This window comes from Camelus dromedarius, chromosome 18, assembly GCF_036321535.1.
Source record: "Camelus dromedarius isolate mCamDro1 chromosome 18, mCamDro1.pat, whole genome shotgun sequence".
Taxonomy (NCBI): domain Eukaryota; kingdom Metazoa; phylum Chordata; class Mammalia; order Artiodactyla; family Camelidae; genus Camelus; species Camelus dromedarius.
This window is the reverse complement of record NC_087453.1, coordinates 18,811,311-18,829,744: the sequence shown is the minus strand read 5'-3', so window position 1 is coordinate 18,829,744 and position 18,434 is coordinate 18,811,311. Positions and strand designations below refer to the sequence as shown.

At 51.6% G+C, this 18,434-nt stretch overlaps 1 protein-coding gene across 17 annotated transcripts in view; it reads left to right on the top strand.

Annotated features, from left to right (window-relative positions):
• Positions 1–18,434, top strand: part of EPB41L1 (erythrocyte membrane protein band 4.1 like 1) — a 142,653-nt gene that overhangs the window by 21,902 nt on the left and 102,317 nt on the right. For 3 of the 17 annotated variants that reach the window (XM_031433897.2, XM_064475719.1, XM_031433894.2), the window contains exon 1: positions 4,616–4,794. The exons of 1 other annotated variant lie outside the window; for it this stretch is intronic. The gene's annotated coding sequence lies outside the window, so the exon portion shown is untranslated. Of the gene's footprint in view, positions 1–4,076; positions 4,171–4,293; positions 4,316–4,599; positions 4,795–15,793; positions 15,913–18,434 lie in introns of those variants that run through there. 13 more of the 17 variants (XM_064475720.1, XM_031433898.2, XM_031433882.2 and 10 more) reach the window with 12 other exon arrangements.

The following is an 18,434-nucleotide window of genomic DNA, read 5'->3' as shown; positions in this document are numbered from 1 at the left end:
TGACTCACTCTGGAAGCCTTTGCACCAGCACCTCGAGGCCCTGGGCTGGGATGGGTGTGTGCTGGTGGTGATGAGGGAGGAGGTGGGAACTAACTTTTGCCTTTCAGAACTTCTTTCCTTTCCCCACTTAAGTCCTTTTCTTAAGTGATCTGGGCAAGTCCCTACCCATCAGGCCTAGGAGGACTGGGGAGGCCTTGGAAAGTTCAGGAGAAGGAGGAAAGCACTGCTGGGTCAGAGGAGAGGGAGAGAGTGCAGGGAAGACTGAACTGCGCATGGAAAGACTTCACTGACTTGTCCAAGTGATTTAATCTAACCTCTCTGAGCTTCAGTTTTCCTGGCTGTGAACTGGAGACCATACTGACCTTGCCCACTTTCCTAAGTTGTGGTAAAAATACATAGTAAAATACTGGAAGCCTTTAGGATTGCAGCCTTGACATCACAGACTTGTATTGCAATCCCTCTCATAAACTATGTGACTGTGGGAAAATTGCGAATCTCAGTGAACCATGGTGTCCTTGTCCATAAAATGAAGATACTAATCATAGCTACCTCTCAGGGTGAGAAAATTATGTAAGTAAAGTGCTTAGCACATAGTGCTCTATAGTCTTGGCTATTTCCGTATAAGTCGATGATACTTATTATTTAAGGAAAGGACCACACCTGGTGTCACCTGGGAACATTAAAAGGAAAGGGACAGAGTCTGACTTTTCCTAGAACCAATTGCTTCCTTTAGCCAAATATGAGGTGTGGCTCAAAGGAATGAGGAAGCAATTCAGGAGGTGACAGCACACAGAACACTGATTTTGAGGGAGGAGTAGAGAGGTTAGCTGACCCTCCCCAAGGCCCAGAGGTCCTTGACTCCTACCCCAAGCCCTGTGGTTGTAGTTAATTGAATCCTTCTTGTCCCTTCCAATCCAGTCACCAAGTCCTGGGGAGGTGGCCTCTGTAATAATAATGATAATATGAGACCAGTGATATTGTTTGAAGCTTACAAAGGCTGTCTAATACACTGGCCCAGCTATCCTGCATAATCTCTTTCCTATAAACAGAATCCAGAATCAGAAGGAACTTGGAGATTATTCTGCATTTCACAGATGGGGAAACTGAAATCCAGAGAAGGGAAAGGATTTACCCAAGACCCCACAATAAGTTACCAGCAGAGGCAGGACTAGAACCCGCAGCTCCGGACTTCCAGCCCAGGGCCAGTGTTCCTGTCACCACACACCTGTCCTTCCTTTCCATTCCCACTGCTATCCAACCTGTTCTCTTATCTTCAGGACCACTTTAGTGCTTCCTAACTGGGCCTCCCTGCCTCTCATCCCTTCAGATCAATTTATTCTATACATACAGCCAGGTAATTGTCTGGAAGCATGGCCTTGCCTTTGTCTTGCTCTCCTAATAGAACTTGCTCATTTTTCAACTCGAAGGGTCATCTGATTACTGGTTCAGCCTCGAATTGAAGACCGAATCTTTCTTTGGATACATGTATTGGCCGGGAGTTCATCACTCCCAAGGTGGTCCGTTCCATTCTTGGATCGTGTCGACTGTTAGAGTTCTTTACAATAAGCTGAAATTCTCCTCCTGGATGTCCACCCACAAGAGCTGAGTAGAATTCTTTCACATTCATTGTTCAGCAAATTTGTAGTTAATGTTTAATGTGAGCCAGGTCCTGGGTGGATTAGGGGCTGAGGGAAACAGAAAGAGGAGTTAGACATGGATCCTTCCTCAGAGAGTAGGGATTAGGGGTTCGCAGTGTTTGGTTTTTTTAGACCTAAATAATAAGGAGAAAATCAAATCCCCTTTCTGTATGACAGCCCTTTGGATGTTTGGAGACAGCCACTAAATAGATCCTCCTTGTGCTTTCTCTTCTCCAGGATATTTAAATCACTCACCACACAACGTGGCATCAAGGTCTTCAGCATCCTGGTCTCCTCTAGACTGGCTCCAGTGTGAGTGGATGTACCGCTCAGAGCACGGGGCCCCCCCAGAGCTGAGCCTCATGGTCCAATTGTGATCAGCCTGGGGCAGCACAAAGCCTCTAACTGAGTTAGAACTGCAGAGGCTTGTTTCTGTTGATACAGCATATCATGTTCACTCTGCCCAGCTTCGTTCTTTTTTTCTTTCTTCCTTCCTTCCCTTCCTTCTTTTCTTTATTTTTTCTGCAGGCTCATTGCATTGTTGAGCTTGAGGTCAACTCAAGCCTTTAAGTCATTTTCATTGAAACTGCTCTGAATCTAGGTTCTTTCTAGCCTATATTTTAGGCACTTGTCCAACATGGCAGCCACTAGCCCCATGTGACAATAGACATATAAAGTACTTAAAATTAATTAAAATGAAAATTTTAGTTTCTCAGTTGTATGAACCACATTTTAAGTGCTCAACAGCCACAGGTGGCTAGTGGCGACTGTATCAGACAATGCAGATTTAGGACACTTCCATCTTCGTGGAAAGTTCCACGGGACTGCTCTGGTTTGGACTGAAGGGCAGGAGTTTACATTAATCCCATGTGACACCTCATCTTGTTAGTTCCAGCTCAGCCCCCAGGCTGCTGCGATCTTTTGGAAACTCATATTCGTTTCCGGAGTGTTTGCAGGCCCTCCCAACTTCATGACAGCTGTAGATTTGATTAGAGTTTCATGCCTTCCTCTGCTTTATCTAAAACCACTGATAAAAATGCCCAGCAGAGCAGAGAGGGCAGCCGCCAAGCCCGGCGTGTGGTCCTGGGCACTGCAGCCTCACGTGGCAGTCATGCAGTAGTTTAACAGATGAGGCCTACAGATCAGGCCCTGTGTACCAGCAACGGGTACACACAGGGAGACAGTGGAAGGCAAGTAAAGTGGCCTGCTGTGCTGGAGGCTCTAGCAATTCAAATGCCCTTGCCCACGTTCAGCGCAGCTTCTGTGTGGCCCACGGTCGTGGTCGTTGAGTGCAGGCTTGGAAATCAGCTTCCTGGGTTTGGATCCTGGCTCTGCCACTTTATAAACTATGTAATGTCTTCATGTTTCAGTTTCCTATGTAGAAGGTGGGGATGAGAATAACCTCTATCCCACAGTGCTGTCATGGGATTAAATGAGTTAGTGCCAGTGAAGCTCTTAGAACAGTGCATGGAATATAGTAAGCACTCCGGATATGCTAGTTCTTATTAATTTTCCTGATTAACTATAACTTTCCTCCCTGGACAAGCCATGCTCAGTCCTGCTTCGGGGTCTCAGCTCCCTCACTTCTGCCCTCTCTTAGTTTGTGGAAGTCCTTCCAGGCCCAAACTAGGCCTCCCCTCCGTAATTTATGTTCTCAGCTGCTCACCTGGCACTTAGTGTCCTATACTGGAGAGCGACCAAAGAGAAGGACTTGAATAATTGCTGGGCTTTATTGCTGGCTCTGTGCTGTCTGCTGGAGAGACCTAGGAAAAGCGTTCCTCTATAAAATGGGGCTAATCACAACTGCCATATAGGACGCCGGTCATGGCTAAGTCAGACTAAGGTGAGAGTTCCTGCACTTAGTAGGCCTTTTCATCCAGTAAAACCTCTGAAAGTGCAAGACCCTTCCTTCTTCCTCCACGTCTCTGTGCTTTACTTAGTGTCTAACAAAGGAGGCCAGGATCATTATTCCCTGCATTTCTGGAGAGCCTGTTCCTGTCCCAGGAGCCCTGGTCAGGAATTCCCTCCGTTTCTTCTATGTAATGTGAATGCCTGATCGGTTCCGCACCTTCTCCTCGCTGCTATCTCGGGCTTGCTGAACTTGGATTAGTTCCTCCTTCTCTATACTGAAGTATAGAACTTCAGTCTATACTCAAAGTAGGACCTTAAAGGAGCGCCTGTAAGGGCCAGAGTAGTTATGACCCTAATTTAGACAAGCTCTTTACTTATATCGTGCCTGTGCCTGTGGAGGGTGGGCGTCGGGGCTCCGGCGCCAGGGGCCAGCCCTTGGAGAGCACCCCCGCCACCCCCCGAGGGTCCAAAGGTATTGCCACCCGAGAGAGAGCTGGAATGCGCGGCTCGATCTTCAGCGAGCTCCCGCCGCGGGAACAATGGGAGGGCGGCGGGGAGGCGGGTGGGCGTCGACCGGGTTCGGGCTGGAGGTGGAGAAGGCCGGCAAGCTGAGCGCCGGGCCCTGGGGTTAGCCCGGGGCACCGGGCCGGGAGCTGAGGCGTCCTAGCCAGTGAAAACCGAGGTCGGTGCCGGCAGGGACCCGGGAGGAGGCGGGGGCGGGGCCCGAACCCACCCGGCTGGGACGGGGAGGGCGAGGGGGCCTGGGGTGCGATCTCCTCTTTTTCGCCCCGCCGCTCGCTCGGTCTCGGAGCTCCGCGGCGGCTCAGGTAGGCGCCCGGCCCACGTGGGGAAGCGGACGGCGGGCCCTGAGCGCCAGGCGGGCTCGCGGGGCTCAGCCCCCTCCTCTCCTCCCCTCCCCGGGGGCTGGCGCGGCTCCTCCCGACGCGCGGCCCCGGCTCGGGCGGCTCGGGCGGCTCCGGCGGCTCCGGCAGCGGCGGCGCTCCTCCGGCTGCTCGCGGCCGCTGCTCGCTCGCTTGCTCACCCGTGGCTGCTGGGGTGGCCGGGATCGCCGCCTCCTCCTCGTGGGGAGCCGGCCGGGGCGGGGCGGAAGGGGGAGACCGGGTGAGGAGGGCGGGCGAGGAGGGGGCTGCTCCGCGGAAGAGAGAGAGGGAGCGAGCGAGGGAGCGAGCGAGCGAGCGAGCGGGGCATTTGTGCGCAGCTCGAGTACGCCTCGGAGCCCGCCGGGCGGCTGCCGGACGCACGGACCGAGGACAGACAGCGCCGGAAGCAGCGCCGCCGCCGCCAGGTTAGCCGCCCCAGCCGCCCTCCTCCGGGCCCCCGGGATCCCGCTGCGTCTGAGCCTGTGTGTGGGGAGGGTGATCGCTGAGGGCTCCGGGCTCGGTCCCCTGTCCTCGAGCACTGACAGGCCGGCGGGTAGGCTCCAGGGGGCTGGACACCACCGGGGCGGGAGGCGGGCGCCCGAGCCGGGAGCCCCAGGCCTTGGTTCTTGAGTCTTAGACTGTATGTGTGTCGGGGCCCACGTCGCCGTGTGTGTTGGGTGTGAGCGCGCGTGTGCCCGTGGCTCTGTGCAAGTGGATGATCGATGTGTGCGCGCGTGCATCTGTGCGCCTGGTGTGCAGTGTGTGTGGGGGGGAGTGTGTCCTGTATGTCTCCGCGCCTCTGGACTGGTTGGTGTGTGTGTGTGTTCGCGTGTGTCTATGCGTGAATGTATCTATGAGAGGGTGTGTCCGAATGTGTAGCTGAGTATGTGTACATTTGGATGAGGGTGTGTGCTGGTGGCTTCTCTGGTGACTGGATCCTCTGGCAGTGTGTGTGTGTGTGTGTGTGTGTGTGTGTGGGTGGGTGGGTGGGTGTGGGTGTGGGTGTGTGGCTTGTGAGCGCTAGTGTGACTCGTGTGTGCGCGTGTGAGGGCGAGTGTGCATCCGCGGAGCCCCTAGGAGCCCCCGTGTGCGTGTGCGCGGCTTTGTCTCTGCACTGCCGGGAGGAAGGGGTGGCGGCGGCGGCCGAGGCGCTGCCGTCGCCGGGAGCCGGGCACCTGGCCGGGACGGAGGGTGGCGGCGGTGGCGGCGGGAGCGTCCCCGCTGGGCCTAGACTCCCTACCGGCAGGTGGGCGGCCACACCCCGGGGGGCCAGAGGGAGGCGGGCTGACAGCGGAGCCCGAGTACCCGGCGGAGCCGGAGCGGAGGGCGTGTCCTGCCTGGAGCCGTGGTGTGTGTGGTGGTGTGGAGGAGCGTATGGGTGTGGGTGGTGGTGGCGACCACAGACGTCCCCAGGCTGGTGACCCAGTCGGTTCAGGGATCCATTTCCTGTCGTGGCGCAGGGACCGTCGCCCAAAGCCAGACCGGGCCTGGCCAGGTCAGCCGCACTCCCACCCTCACCCCTGCCTGCTCCCATGGGTAGAGCTGCACCTTAGGTGCCCAGAAAGGGGGAGGGAGAACCACTCTCTTAAAGGGCCAGTGCCTCTGCTCCAAGGAATCCACCCCCCTCAGGAGACCTCTACTTTGAGAGAGGTCCCTGGGTGTGTCTTACCCCTTCCCCCGTGTATTGGTGCGGTGCATGCATTACGAGATGTATAGTCTGTGTGCGTGTGTGTGTTCTCTCTGTGTTTCTTGTACATTTGGGGGCAGAGGTGTATTTTATCAGCCTATGTGTATGTGTCTTTTATAAATTTGGGTATATTTGTTTTTATGTACACATAGCTGTTTGTATATTAGTGAGTCTGTGCATGTGGGTTTGCAAGAGAAGCGGCATTTTGCTGCCAATTGGAATAAGACAAAACAATTCTGTCCAGGGCCACCCTATTTTAGAAAAACTAGGTGAAAAGGTAGTTTGGAAATTTAGCCCTGGCTTTGTGGGTTTCAGATGCTGGTACTGAAATGTAGATAGATTGGAATTATACTGGATATGAGGATAGAGACTGAGACTCTTACAAGAGGAAGGAAGTGTTCTGGAAGAAGGCGGTCCAAGTGTAAGAATTCACCCTCCACTTCCAGTTCTTCTTTCCTAGAACTTCACCCCCCCTCCCACTGCCCAGCCTGCCAGGATCAGTGCACAACAGTGTAAAGGGAGGGAGCTGGGAGTGTGAAAGGAAGGAGGGTGGATGGGTGATAGGATTGGGGGCCAACAGCAGATTTCTGCAATTTAAAAAATTGTTTCCTTGCTGAAGGCAGCAGAAGCTGGGGAAAGCTGAGCTTGATGTCCCCTTCCCTAAATCCCTTTCCTGGTCTGGAGCTCAGGAGCCCTGGGAATTTGATCCAGGGGTCTCCTTTTCACTTTGGTTAAACCTTTCATGTGTTTACCTGTTCACTCAACACATTATTATGGAGTTTCTCTTATGCAAGAGTCTAAACCCTCTAAGCCTCAGTTCCCCTGGCTGAGCAGCTGGTAGGCTGGATTCTGGGATTTTGAGGCCCCCTCCTGTTCTCAGAGTGCTATTGTTTGTCTTGTTGTTACCCAGATTTAGGAATCTACCCTTCTAGCCCCCAAAGATCCTGGCCATGGTCCCCATTCACCACTCCTCCTTGTCCCTATATAGTCTATTCTGGAGCAGTGGTTCTCAAAGTATGGTTACCCCACCAGCAGCAGCAGGGTCACCTGGGATCTTGTTAGAAATGCAAATTCTTGGGCTTCTCGCTGGATCTACTGAATCAACACCTCTTGGGGTGGAGCCCAGTAGCCCATGTTTTAACAAACACAGGTGATTCTAATGTGCTCTAGAGCTCAAGAGAGGTGACAACAGGGAGCTGGAACCTCCTATAGGATGAAACACCTGGAAAGTGTCTCCTGTCCCCTTCTACACACATACTTGAAGTAGCTGACAGCCCTGACCTGGCAAGTAGAGGTTCTGGCTTCAAGTCCCAGGTCTTCCTTGTGATCTTGGACAGATCACTCCTCCACTGAATAATGCAATGACTTGTTGACAGTGTCTGCTCTGGGCCAGGTTCTGAGCAAGGGATCTCCCTGCTTGTCTTAGTTTCTCCACTTCTTACGTTGATCTACAAGACCCGCAAGATTGAGTCCCTGCCTGCCTCTCTCAAAACTGGTCACTCTTGCCTTCTTTTAGTTCATCCAAGCACCATGAGCTCTTTTGCCTCTGGGATTTTGCACATGCTGTTCCTTCTGTCTACCACACTCTTCTCGTGCTTCTTATCTTGGTTAATGCCCACTGTTCAGATTTCAGCTCAAGAATCACTTTCTTAGAGGAGCCTTTGCCAACAACTCCTTAGGATAAGTCAATTTTTCCTATACATTCTTATAGCTCCCCATATTTCATGGCACTTATGAAAATTTATAATCATACATGAACTTGTCAGTTGTTTGTCTGTTTCCCCTCACTGGATTGCAAATGCCATCTGGGCAGGCACTTGCTAATCAGGCTTCCTTGTGTCCCCACACAGGGTCTGGCTTATGATTGGTGTTCCATAAATTTGTTGAATGGATGTCTTTATAAAGTGAGAGATTAAATGATACCCAAAGTGTCCTCTAAAGACTTGACACTGTAATATTTAAGCAAACCTCAGACCTTTTGAAGCAGATTTCTTTCTCTTTTTTACTGCTACATCGCCTAGCCATAGATTTGAGCCCCAACTGTGTGCCCAGGCCCATGCTGGGCTCTGCTCTAGGGGAGGCAGGAAAAAGCTCTTCAGGAAATACAACCTGCCTTGTTTTCCCTGTCCTCCTGGATTTAAGATCCTGCGAGAATGAGATGAGGAAGAACAATGAATAAGGAATCTTATTAGATGCCTTGATAGATTCCTGTGGGTGAGTCACTTTTCCTTTCTTGCTTGTTTCTTCTTCTGTACAAGGAGAGTATTAGGGTGGCTGGTGTACCTAACATTGGTTACTAGTGCTGGCTCCAGAGTATGTAGCACTGGCTTTGCCACAAACGAGTTGGGTGGACTTGGGCAAGTGACTTCGTCTCTTCATTTCCTCGCTTGTAAAACAAGACCAATAATAGTATCTGTTCCAAAGGGTTGTTTTGAGAATGAAATGAGGTAACAAACATGGAATGCTTCGCACAGTGTAAATGTTTGGTAAATGTTGGCAATTATTACTGTTATGGCTACTCCACAGTTCATTCTTGAAGGCCTTTGTACCGGGCCCTAGGCCTACAGAGGCAGAAATGAATACGGCAGTGTTCACGGGCTGGGCGGTGGGGGCAGACGTGTAAAGATGTACAATGTACAAGGTGCCAGGGTGTGGCTGTTCATGGAGGAAAAGGCTTCATGGAGGAGACAGATGGTGTTGGGCTGGATTTTATTTTCCAGGTAGTTGGAGCAGCATGAGCAAAGGCACCATGGCTTGTTAGGGGAAATCCACATGGTTCCATGTGGTTGCAGGAAGAGGTGGGGTGAGTGGCTGGAGATGAAAAAGAAGTATGAGGTCAGATCTGGCACAGGCCGAAGAGTTTGAGTCCTGCAGGTGGTAGGGTGCTAGGGAAGAAGATTAAGCCAGCCTGGAAGGATCAGATTTGCATTTCAAAAACACAGCTCTCCAGGTGGTGGTAGAGGTTGGCCTGGGTGGTAGGGGAGGATCCTGTTGACCTGGAGACCGGCTCAGAGGGTACTTATTTGCATAATGGGAGGACCCAGTAGGGTGGAGCGAGACCTGGAACATGAAAGAAGCACAGATGATGAACTTCAGGCCAGTCTGGGCTAGGGAAGTGAAGGAGAGATGAGAATGACTTCTCCCTGGGCCCCAAGATCTTATTAACCTCCAAGGCTGCCTAATGAGTGGGAATCTGAACATTGGAATTTAAGAGTCCCAGGTCTGCTGCTCAATGGACTCACAGTGTATTAATTTTCTAGGGCTGCTTGATGAAATACCACAATCTGGGTGGCTGAAAAAAAGGCAGAAATTTATTCTCTCGCAGCCTGAAGCGAGAAGTCAGAAATCAGGATGTCGGCAAAGTTGGGTCCTTCTGAGGGCTCTGAGAGGGAAGTCTGTTCCACAGCCCAATCCTAGCTTCTGGGGGAGGCTAGCAATCCTTGGAGCTCCTTGACTTACAGTTGTCTCTGCCTCCAGCTGTCTCTGCCTCTGTTGCCACGTGGCTGTCTCCGCTTCCTCCCTGTCTGTCTATGTCATCTCCTTTTCTTATAAGGACACCAGTCATATTGAGTTTAAGACCCATCCATACCCAGTATGACCTCCTTTATTTTTACTAATTGTTCTGCAAAGACTCTATTTCCAAATAAGGTCACATTCTGAGCTTCTGTGTAGACGTGAATTTTGGGGAGTGGGGGACACTATTCAACTGGTACATACAAGAAGGTGTAAAAGACTGCAAGCCTTGGGATCCCACAAGCCCAGGTCCCAATCCAAGCTTTTGCAGTGGAAGAGCCATGAGGCTTAGGGTAAATCAGTTGCTTTTTCTCAGTCTCAGTGTCCTCGTCTCTGAAATGGGGATTGTAGCACCTGCAGTGCTGTGTTGGGGTGGTGAGACTTGGTCAAGAGAGCAGATGTGAGTGAGCCCGGTGACGTGGCACACAGCAGGCCCCCAATAATGATTACTTCCTCTTTGACTCCCCCTTCTCTGCACTTAGTAGTCCAGACCAGGCACTTAAATCTTGCTTCACTTTCCTTATCTGCCAAATATGAATAATTATCATCCAGTTCTACCTACTTCACCAGATTGTGAATCCCGGGGAATAATGAGAAAGCTCTTTGTAAATTGCTTTAGAGTTTGTTGCTGTGATTTTTAATTATAATCGTCATCATCATAATAACCCTTGGCCATTGCCACATCCGCTGCCTTCCCAGCAGAGCCCAGCCCGGCCCACTCCTCTTCTGAGGCAAGTCCTCTTTGCCTCTTTGCGCTTGAAGATATCCTATCAAGGGAGGTATCCTACCAGCAGGGTAGCTGCTGTCAGAGTTGGGAGAACCTTAGAGGTGGCCCTTGCCCTCCATCGGCCCCATTAGGCAGAGGAGGGAAACTTGCTCTGAGAGAAGTGACACCCCGAAGGTCACATAGCTGGCAGGTGGCAATTGGAACATCTTGTTTGTGGTTCCCGTTTACCGTCAGAATGGTACTTTTTTCCTACTGGCAACTGGAGCCCCAGAAGCAGGGCCTTGGGACAGGTAGAGGCCTGGCGGGGGGCGGGAGGTGGGGATCCAGAGGAGAGAGCCCTGCTGAGTCAGGATCAGAATCTCAAGTAAGGGGGTCCCTGAGCCCTGAGTGAGAGAGCAGTGTCTCCACAGGCTGAATGGGCAGCTCATTTTGTCCTCAGCCTTGCTCTGGCCACCCCTGCCTGCCCCAGTGGGAGGAGGCCGCCATGGGCGGGCTGCAGCCGAGTGGGAGCCAGAGCCTGGAGGTAACCCAAGGCTTCAATGTCCCTGCTGACAGCTGGGGCGGTGATTCTCAGCAGGCTGTGTCCCTCTATGTCTTCCCTTGGTGGGCCTAGGGAAGGTTCTGGAAAGGAGAGAAGGCTTATCCTATCTTGGCAGTTTCCCTGAAGCCGTCTTCCTTTCCCTCAGGCTGGGGAGCCAGCCCCCTCCTCACCCTTCGGTTTTCCTTTCCCTTCCTGCCTCCTCAGCTCAGTTCTCTCTCACTCCCTTCTCCTGTCTTCCCCTCCTCTGTCTCCCCATCATCTCTCCAGATTAAAGGTCTAAAGATAAAGCCTCCAGACCCAGTGCAGGTGGGGGGTTTGAGGGTTACTTGAGGCCACCTAAGAATTAGACAGCCTGGAGTCTTCTTCGGAGGCTCCCTCTGGTGACCGAGAAACCACTGCTTACGTTTATTGGCTTACTATGTGCCAGGCCCCGTGCTAAGCGCTTTACACTCCTTATGTCTTTTAATCCTTGCAGCTACCCCGCGAGGCAGAGATTATGACCCCCGTTTTATTAAAGGACGCTAAATAACTTCCCCAAGGCCCACCACGTCCTCAGCCAGCAAGAGCTACAGCTGGGACTTAAATCCGGATCTCTCCAAAGCCCACTGGTGCTCTTGAGTCTTTCGTGTACGACCCCAAATGGAGCCTGCAAGAAGGTTTAGGGTCCATGGAAGGATGCACCTGTGCTCAAATCTGGAGAACCAGTTCTAGCTCGGAGAGGAGGGTCTCCAGTCCAGGTCTCCTGCTTCTCAAGCCTGTGCTGCCATCCCCTCAGGGACTGGCCTTCCTACAGGGAAGGACAGGGCTCTGAGCCCGTCTGGCTCCAGGCAGCTGCCCAACTATGGGAGAGATGCAGCATAAGGGGCAAGTGACAGGACAGGACTGAAGGCACTTGGCTTTTTTCCCAAATGTCACTGGCCAACTTAGTTTTTCACTGATAGTCTTGAGTCTCCCATTTAAATAACCTGATCATCTGCAAAGAGTGATAGTTTTATCTCTTCAAAAGGGTGCTTGGGGGCTTGGAGGTCCTCTGTCAGGCTCAGTGATGGGTGGAGGGGAGGGAGGCAGAGGCTGGAACCAGGAAATCTGGGTTTGGGAGCGTACTTGTGCTGGTAAGGAAAAGGAAGGAGCCAGACGTGGTGGAGGGCCAGAGCAAGACAGTCTGGAGGGAGGAAAAGCCTTTAGGCTGGAGTTGATAGGAACCCTCACCCCAAGTTCAGCCCAGGAGTCCAGACACCCTCCCAGGCAGGGCTGCTAATCTGAGTGTCGTTTCAGAATGTGACTGGCTGCAGTCGGTTTGCTGAGCCTCCTCGCACCCCCACCATGACCGTGACCATGGTCAGGTGAGCAGGTGTCTTAACCAGGAGGGACCTTGATTAATGAGCAGTGGCTTTAAAACTTCTAGCCACGGAGCCCTCTCTACATTCAATATGTGAACCAGCTAATAGGAGAGCGGCTCAGCAGCCTGGAATCAGCCTGTCTTAATAGGTGCCTGTTGAGGTGACTGGACACAGGACTCTCAGATTACCCTGGGGATCGCTGGTCTTAGATGTTTGTGAACTTCTGAAATGACACACACAATCTTCAGAGTGTTCCCTGTCCTCAGGGGAGGATTCATAGGCACCCTCTGAGTCTTTGAGTCACAAGCCACAAAAGTTGAGAGCTGCCGGCTTCAGGGCTGTTTTATTGAGTGGGAGCCTCATGACTGGAGAAAGGTCGCTGGGAGGTAATGGCAGAGTCAGGCTTTGAAGGCAGATCTCTCCCACCTTTCAGCACATTACTGGTTTTGCTATGAGGATGCTGAGGTACTGGGAACCAGTCTCTTCCCTTGTCTGAGCCTCATGTTTTCCAGCTGTAAAATGAGGTGGGACAGGATAAGCCCAAGGTCCCGGCAGCTTTGATCTGTAGTTCTGGAAGCCAGGTCTCCTGCTGCCCAGTTCACATTCTTCGCCCCTTTCCACACTGCCTCCCCAGCTTCACCCACTTCTGATGAGACCACTTCTTCTCTCTAGTGTCTCCCATCTTCAGAGATTCTATACAGAGCTTGGATTCTGGCCCCTTGAGACCCTCCTGTCAAGCCATGTGCCCAGGCACTCGGCCCTTTCTCCCTTTCCACGCCCATTCACCAAAATGAACCAGGTGCCTGTGAGTCTGGGGACACTCATGGTGGCTGCTCTTCAGGGCCAGGCACCTGGACCAGTGCCAAGGGAGGGGCTTGCAGAATGTGCTTGCTGTGGTTCCTGGGACACACCCAGTGCTTACCTGTGTCTTTGCCCCAGCTTCCTGGGTTCATTTCTGCCAGGAATGCCACCCCCCACCTTGCCTTCCCCAGTCACTGTTGAAATCCTGCCTGCCTTGTCAAAGCTCAGCTCAGATGCCAACCTCTGTCCTCCAAAGCCTTGTGAGCCCTCCTCTCCCTCCCCCACAATGAGATTTGTCTTTCCCTTCTCTGCATTCCCTTAGCAGCTTATCTGTTCCCCTCTGGGGACAAGTTCTGCTTGGTCTTCTGCTTTATCCTGGGATGTGGCTTGCCTCTCTTGCTAGATTGTGAGCACCAGATGTCTTCTGTGTCATTTTGTGCTCCCCAGCACCTAGCATAGAGCTTTGCATAGAACCAATACTTAGTAGAAGGTTATTAAGTTTTATTTGTCAAATCTGCCTCTGGCTCTGGGCTGGTTTCTCTGGAGCCCCCGTGGCCCTTTCACTGGCAAGTCACAACTCCTCACACAGCCCCTCCTTTATTTGTAGATTGGAGGAGGCCAAGTAGGGCAGTAGGTAAGAACTTAAATCCCAGTCTTGACTCTACCACTTCTTGGCTGTGTGACCTTGGGCAAATCACTTCATCTCTCTGAGCCTCAGTTTCCTCAGTTTAAGACAACAGGGTAGGAATGACAAGTCTATTGGAGACTAGGCAGGATTTACTGAAATGATACATGTAAAATGCTGAGATCTCAGCATTGTAAAGAATAAATGGTCAATAAACAATTATAATTAATTATTTTTCAGTTAATGGTTATTATCGTTGTTTCAGCAGACACCTACTGTGTTCTCATCGTGCTAGGGAGCAGGGGTGAGGGACAGAGAAAAATCATTGTAGGAGTTCCTTGGTCTGCAGAGTCTTAAGGTCAAGTAGGGCTGGTAAGACTGTACTATGAGGAGTGGTCTGGTGGAGACATGGCTGAGTGAGTTGAAGAGTGAGTTGAAGAGTTAGTGATCAATGTCAACTCTGTGCTGGAGAAAATATTTGAGCAGGATGTGCAGGAAGCAGGAGGGGGCGAGGCAGGGTTGGGGGGAGGCAGAAAGACAGGTATTTCCCTCTGAGGTAAAGGAGTAGAGCACCCAACCGGAGATGGGAGAGTTGGGTGCATGCTTGGAGAGTTGCAGAAAGGATGCAGGGAAGAGCAGAGTGGAAGCAGAGGCTGCTTGAGTATCTCCACTTAGGAGGGCCTTAGGGTCAACACCCCAGAGGGAGGGGGAGCTTCAAGCTTTGTTTTGCCAAGAAAAATTTAAGGGTGTGGTAGCTCACACTGCCGCTACTGAGAAAGACAGAGAGAAGACTGGAAAGGTAGGGCAGAAACAGAAATTGGGGTTTTCTGGCAGAGGAAGTAGGGACCTGTGAACATGGAGGGCCTTTGTCCCTCTGCCCAGGCTTGAGCTGAGAATGGTCCTGGTTAGCTGCAGCTCCAGGCCTCTGCAGGCTTGTCTTGAAGTCTATCCCATCACATATCAAGGCTGCCTGTTTACTGGGCCAACATCTGAACTCTGGTCTGTCTGAACTTAAAACACAGCTTGATCTCAGAAATGTCAGAATCTCTAAATGTCAGATGAAGTGCTCTATTAATCCACCCCTCACCCGTACACTACACAAGTGTGAAGCAGAGGTCCAGAAGGGTGAGCCCCCACCCAAGAACGCCGAGTGAACTGGCCGCAGTGAGTTCAGAGCCAGCCTGGGGTGGGCTGTGGTCCTAGGCTTGTGTGAGGAGCTGGGGGATGAGGGTGAGGAGCGGGCCCAAGGAGGGGTGTAAATGACAAGCAAATGCCAAATTAGGAGCAGTCTGTTACCAGGGTGTGTGCGTGATCCCAGGTGAGTGGGACGTGAGTGGGCTGGAGTTGTCATCATTCTGGGCTTTCCTTCCCGGAAAGGAAAAAGGGCCACATAGGTGGGATCCAGGGGAATATTGGGATGTGGGGGAGTTCAGGGGGTGGCCTGAGAAGAGGAGGCTGTTGCCAAGCAGCAAGAGACATGACTGTATTACAGTGGCACAGAACATCCCAGCATCTTGGGCCTGGCCATGTACAGCCCGGTACATGATACCATAGTGTTATCTGTCACCCCTTGTTTATGGGGATAATGAGGGCTACAGTGGTCACAGCAAGGAAGAGCAGCCCCAGGGCTGGGGGACTTCAAAGCCTTTTCATGGCATGTCCTGGGTGGCTGCCCTCCCTGTCCTTAGCCCAGCTTGGTCTCAGCAAGGACCCAGGACAAGTCAACTTTTGCCTTCACTTCTCTTCCATCAGTCTGCGCATCTGTCTGGACCATTTAATTCCAGTTCACCCCAACCCCTTATTCATTAATTACAAATATCTATTGAGCACCTACTGTGTGCCAGGCACTTCCCCTGCCCTCTGAAACTTAGGCCATCACCCCTTAGCTGTCCCACACTGGTAGGTTGGGACCGGAAGTAGGAGGTAGGGGCCTTCACTAACACCCCCTTTCTCCCTTCACACCAACCCCTTCCCCTCTATCTCCTTCCAAGTCCCCTTACCCCTAGATGGGACTTTTGGCTGGAATTGCCTTCTCCTGAAATGGAAACCAATCAGAGTTAATTGTTAAACCTAATAGCTGGAGAGAGTTTCACCCTGCTAGGCTGGTGGGAGGGGGCTGAGAGCTAGCCGTGCTCTGAGGACCTGAGGAGAGGGGTGGAGCCACCCAGGTTCTTCTGGCCGGGTACCTGCCACCTTTTCCCTACTCTGGAATCTGCCTCCAGGGCCTGCTCCTCCCCTCCTCTAGGGGGTGGGGGGTGGACTGCCTCTTGGACCCTTTCCCTTGACTCCAGCTGAGGTGACCCTGAGATGTGAGTACAGGCTCTGGCCCTAGTCCAAGGGCCTTGGGTGAATGTTCTTGGGCGAGATGTGGGGGAGGGCACGGCGCCAAGCCTCAGGGACCCACCCAGAGGGCAGGCAGCCAGAGGACCTTGCTGGCTTTGCCTCCTTTCGGGTAGGGGGGAGGGGGGAGGTAGGAACATACCGCAGCGGCCTAAGCCCTCTGGACAGGACCGCCACCCAGTGCAGTCCATGCCGTTTGCTTCCCTTTTACCCTCTTCACTGGGTGTCCTCTTAGGGGCCATTCTCTGCCACTAGTCTCGGGGAGGAGGGACTAGTGGCAAAGGCTTACTTATTCCCCTAGAAGGTTGAGCCCCTGACCAGTCACCTGCCAAGCTTTAGGGACAGAGCTTAAACTTCCAAGTCAGATAGGCTGTGGGTCAAAACTGGGTGACCTTGGGGAGGTGGCCCACCTCTCTGAGCCATCTTGGCATCCTCTGAGCAATGGGTCCTCTGATCCCTTTGTCCCCAGCACTGTGAGTATAAAGGCACAAGAGACGGATATTAATATTAGGCATAGTAGGGGGTTGGAATGAGTAGATCCCATCCTATTGACATTCAGCTTTACTTTGGGAGGCTGGCTTTGGCTTAGGGCTCTAAGAACTTGACTGTTAGAGCTATGCTGCCCCATACAGTAGCCACTAGCCACATGTGGCTACTGAGCATGTGAAATGTGGCTAGTGCCACCAAGGAATAGAACTTGTAATCTTACTTAATTTTAATTAATTTAAAAATGGAAAGAATTCTTCATTCAGTTACTGGAAGACTTCTATGTATGTTTGTGAACTTAGCTTTGTGAAAACACTTCTTCAATGGTAAAGTCTAAGAGGATCTAAATACCTAATGAAAATTCAGTGTCAGAATTGAGATGTGCTCTCAGTGTAAGGTGTCTGTCCACTGGATTTAGGAGACAGGATGGAAAAAAGAAAAGAATGTAAAATATGTCAGTAATATTTTTGTAGTGATTTCATGTTAAATAAATATACTATTAAAATCAATTTCACCCATTCCTTTATACTTTTTAAAATGTGGCTACAGGAAAGTTGTAAATTATATATTTGGCCATCATTATATTTTGATTGGATGGTGCTGTTTTAGCCACAGAGTTGAGCTGGACACATTTGAATAATAATACAAGAATATAAAAACTAGTTATTTGGGGAGGTTTGGCGGTGAGGGTGAGGGGTGGCCCAATATCTGGGCCACTCCGCATGATGGAATGTTCCCCTGGCTAATGTTCCCCATAGCCTTGAGGATAAGATTAGGACTTCTGGTATCAAGTGAAGAGCCCGTGTCTGGATGGCCAGGCTACTTACTTGCTGTGTGTGTGACCTTGGACTGGTCACTTGACTTTGCTGAACCTTAGTCCATCATCTGTAAATCTAGACTAACGGTGGGATTTGCCTCATTGATGGAGGGGACTACCTGAGATGTGGTCCAGGTGCAGCCCTTCGCCCAGTGCCTGGCTCATCCGTGCAGTCACAACTGAGCTGTGCTAGTGGTTGTTACTACTACTGCTGGTTGTGGGGGTCATTGCTACTGCTGTTGCATCCATCAGCTTGGATTCAGTTATTCCATTTGTCCAAATGGAAGATGGGCCAGAGGGAAAGGAGTTCAAAGAGCTTGAGGGTGGGAGTTGGGATGGGGACTCAGGGATGCTTTGTTGAATACCTCAGGTGATTGCTTGCCTTTGGGGGAAGTCCTTGGATCTTCCTGTTCCATAGGTGATCAGGCAAAGATATGTGCCCATTTTACAGATGAAGAAGGTGAGGCCTGTGGAGGAGAAGTGACCTGGCTATATAGCCAGAATCTGAATGCAGGAATTCCCACTCCTATTGTAATACTGGAGCCAGCAGTAGGAGGCCAGCTTTGGGGGCTGTGAGAGCAGGGCCTGACCAGGGGTCTGGCGCTTGTGAGGAATCCTTATTATTAGTCTTCTATAACTGGAAGGGATCTTGACACCATTCCGTACAATCGTCTTATTCTTGAGTTGAAGAGACAGAGACCTGAGTGTATGCATGTGTGTGTGGGACCTCCCTCGGATCACACAGCAAGTTGGTGGCCAAGCTGGAACTGTTTCTGTTTGTTTAGCTCAGCTGAACTCTCAGCTCAGCCCTGGCAGGACGGGTGGCCTGCTTGTCAGCCCCCTCCCCTCCTGCCCAGTCCCTGGAGCGGGCCTCTGAGAAAGAGGCTTTTGTTTCACCAGCTTCTTCTGGTTTCCTCTCAAGGTAGCTTCACCACCACCCTCACTCCATCTGCACAGATTCATCTTTGTCCCTGTTCCAGGTTTAAAGGGCCCTGAAATCTGAAGCTTCTCCACACACATCTACCTTCTGGATACCCCTGGGGGAGACCATGGGCTTTTTCATCCAGGGCCTGGATTCAGATCCCTCTTCTACCATTTCACTCCCTACATGGCTTTAGTTAAGTCATTTGTAATTTTTTAGTCTCAACATCTGTCTTTGTCTAAAAACTCAGGAACCCACATGGTGAG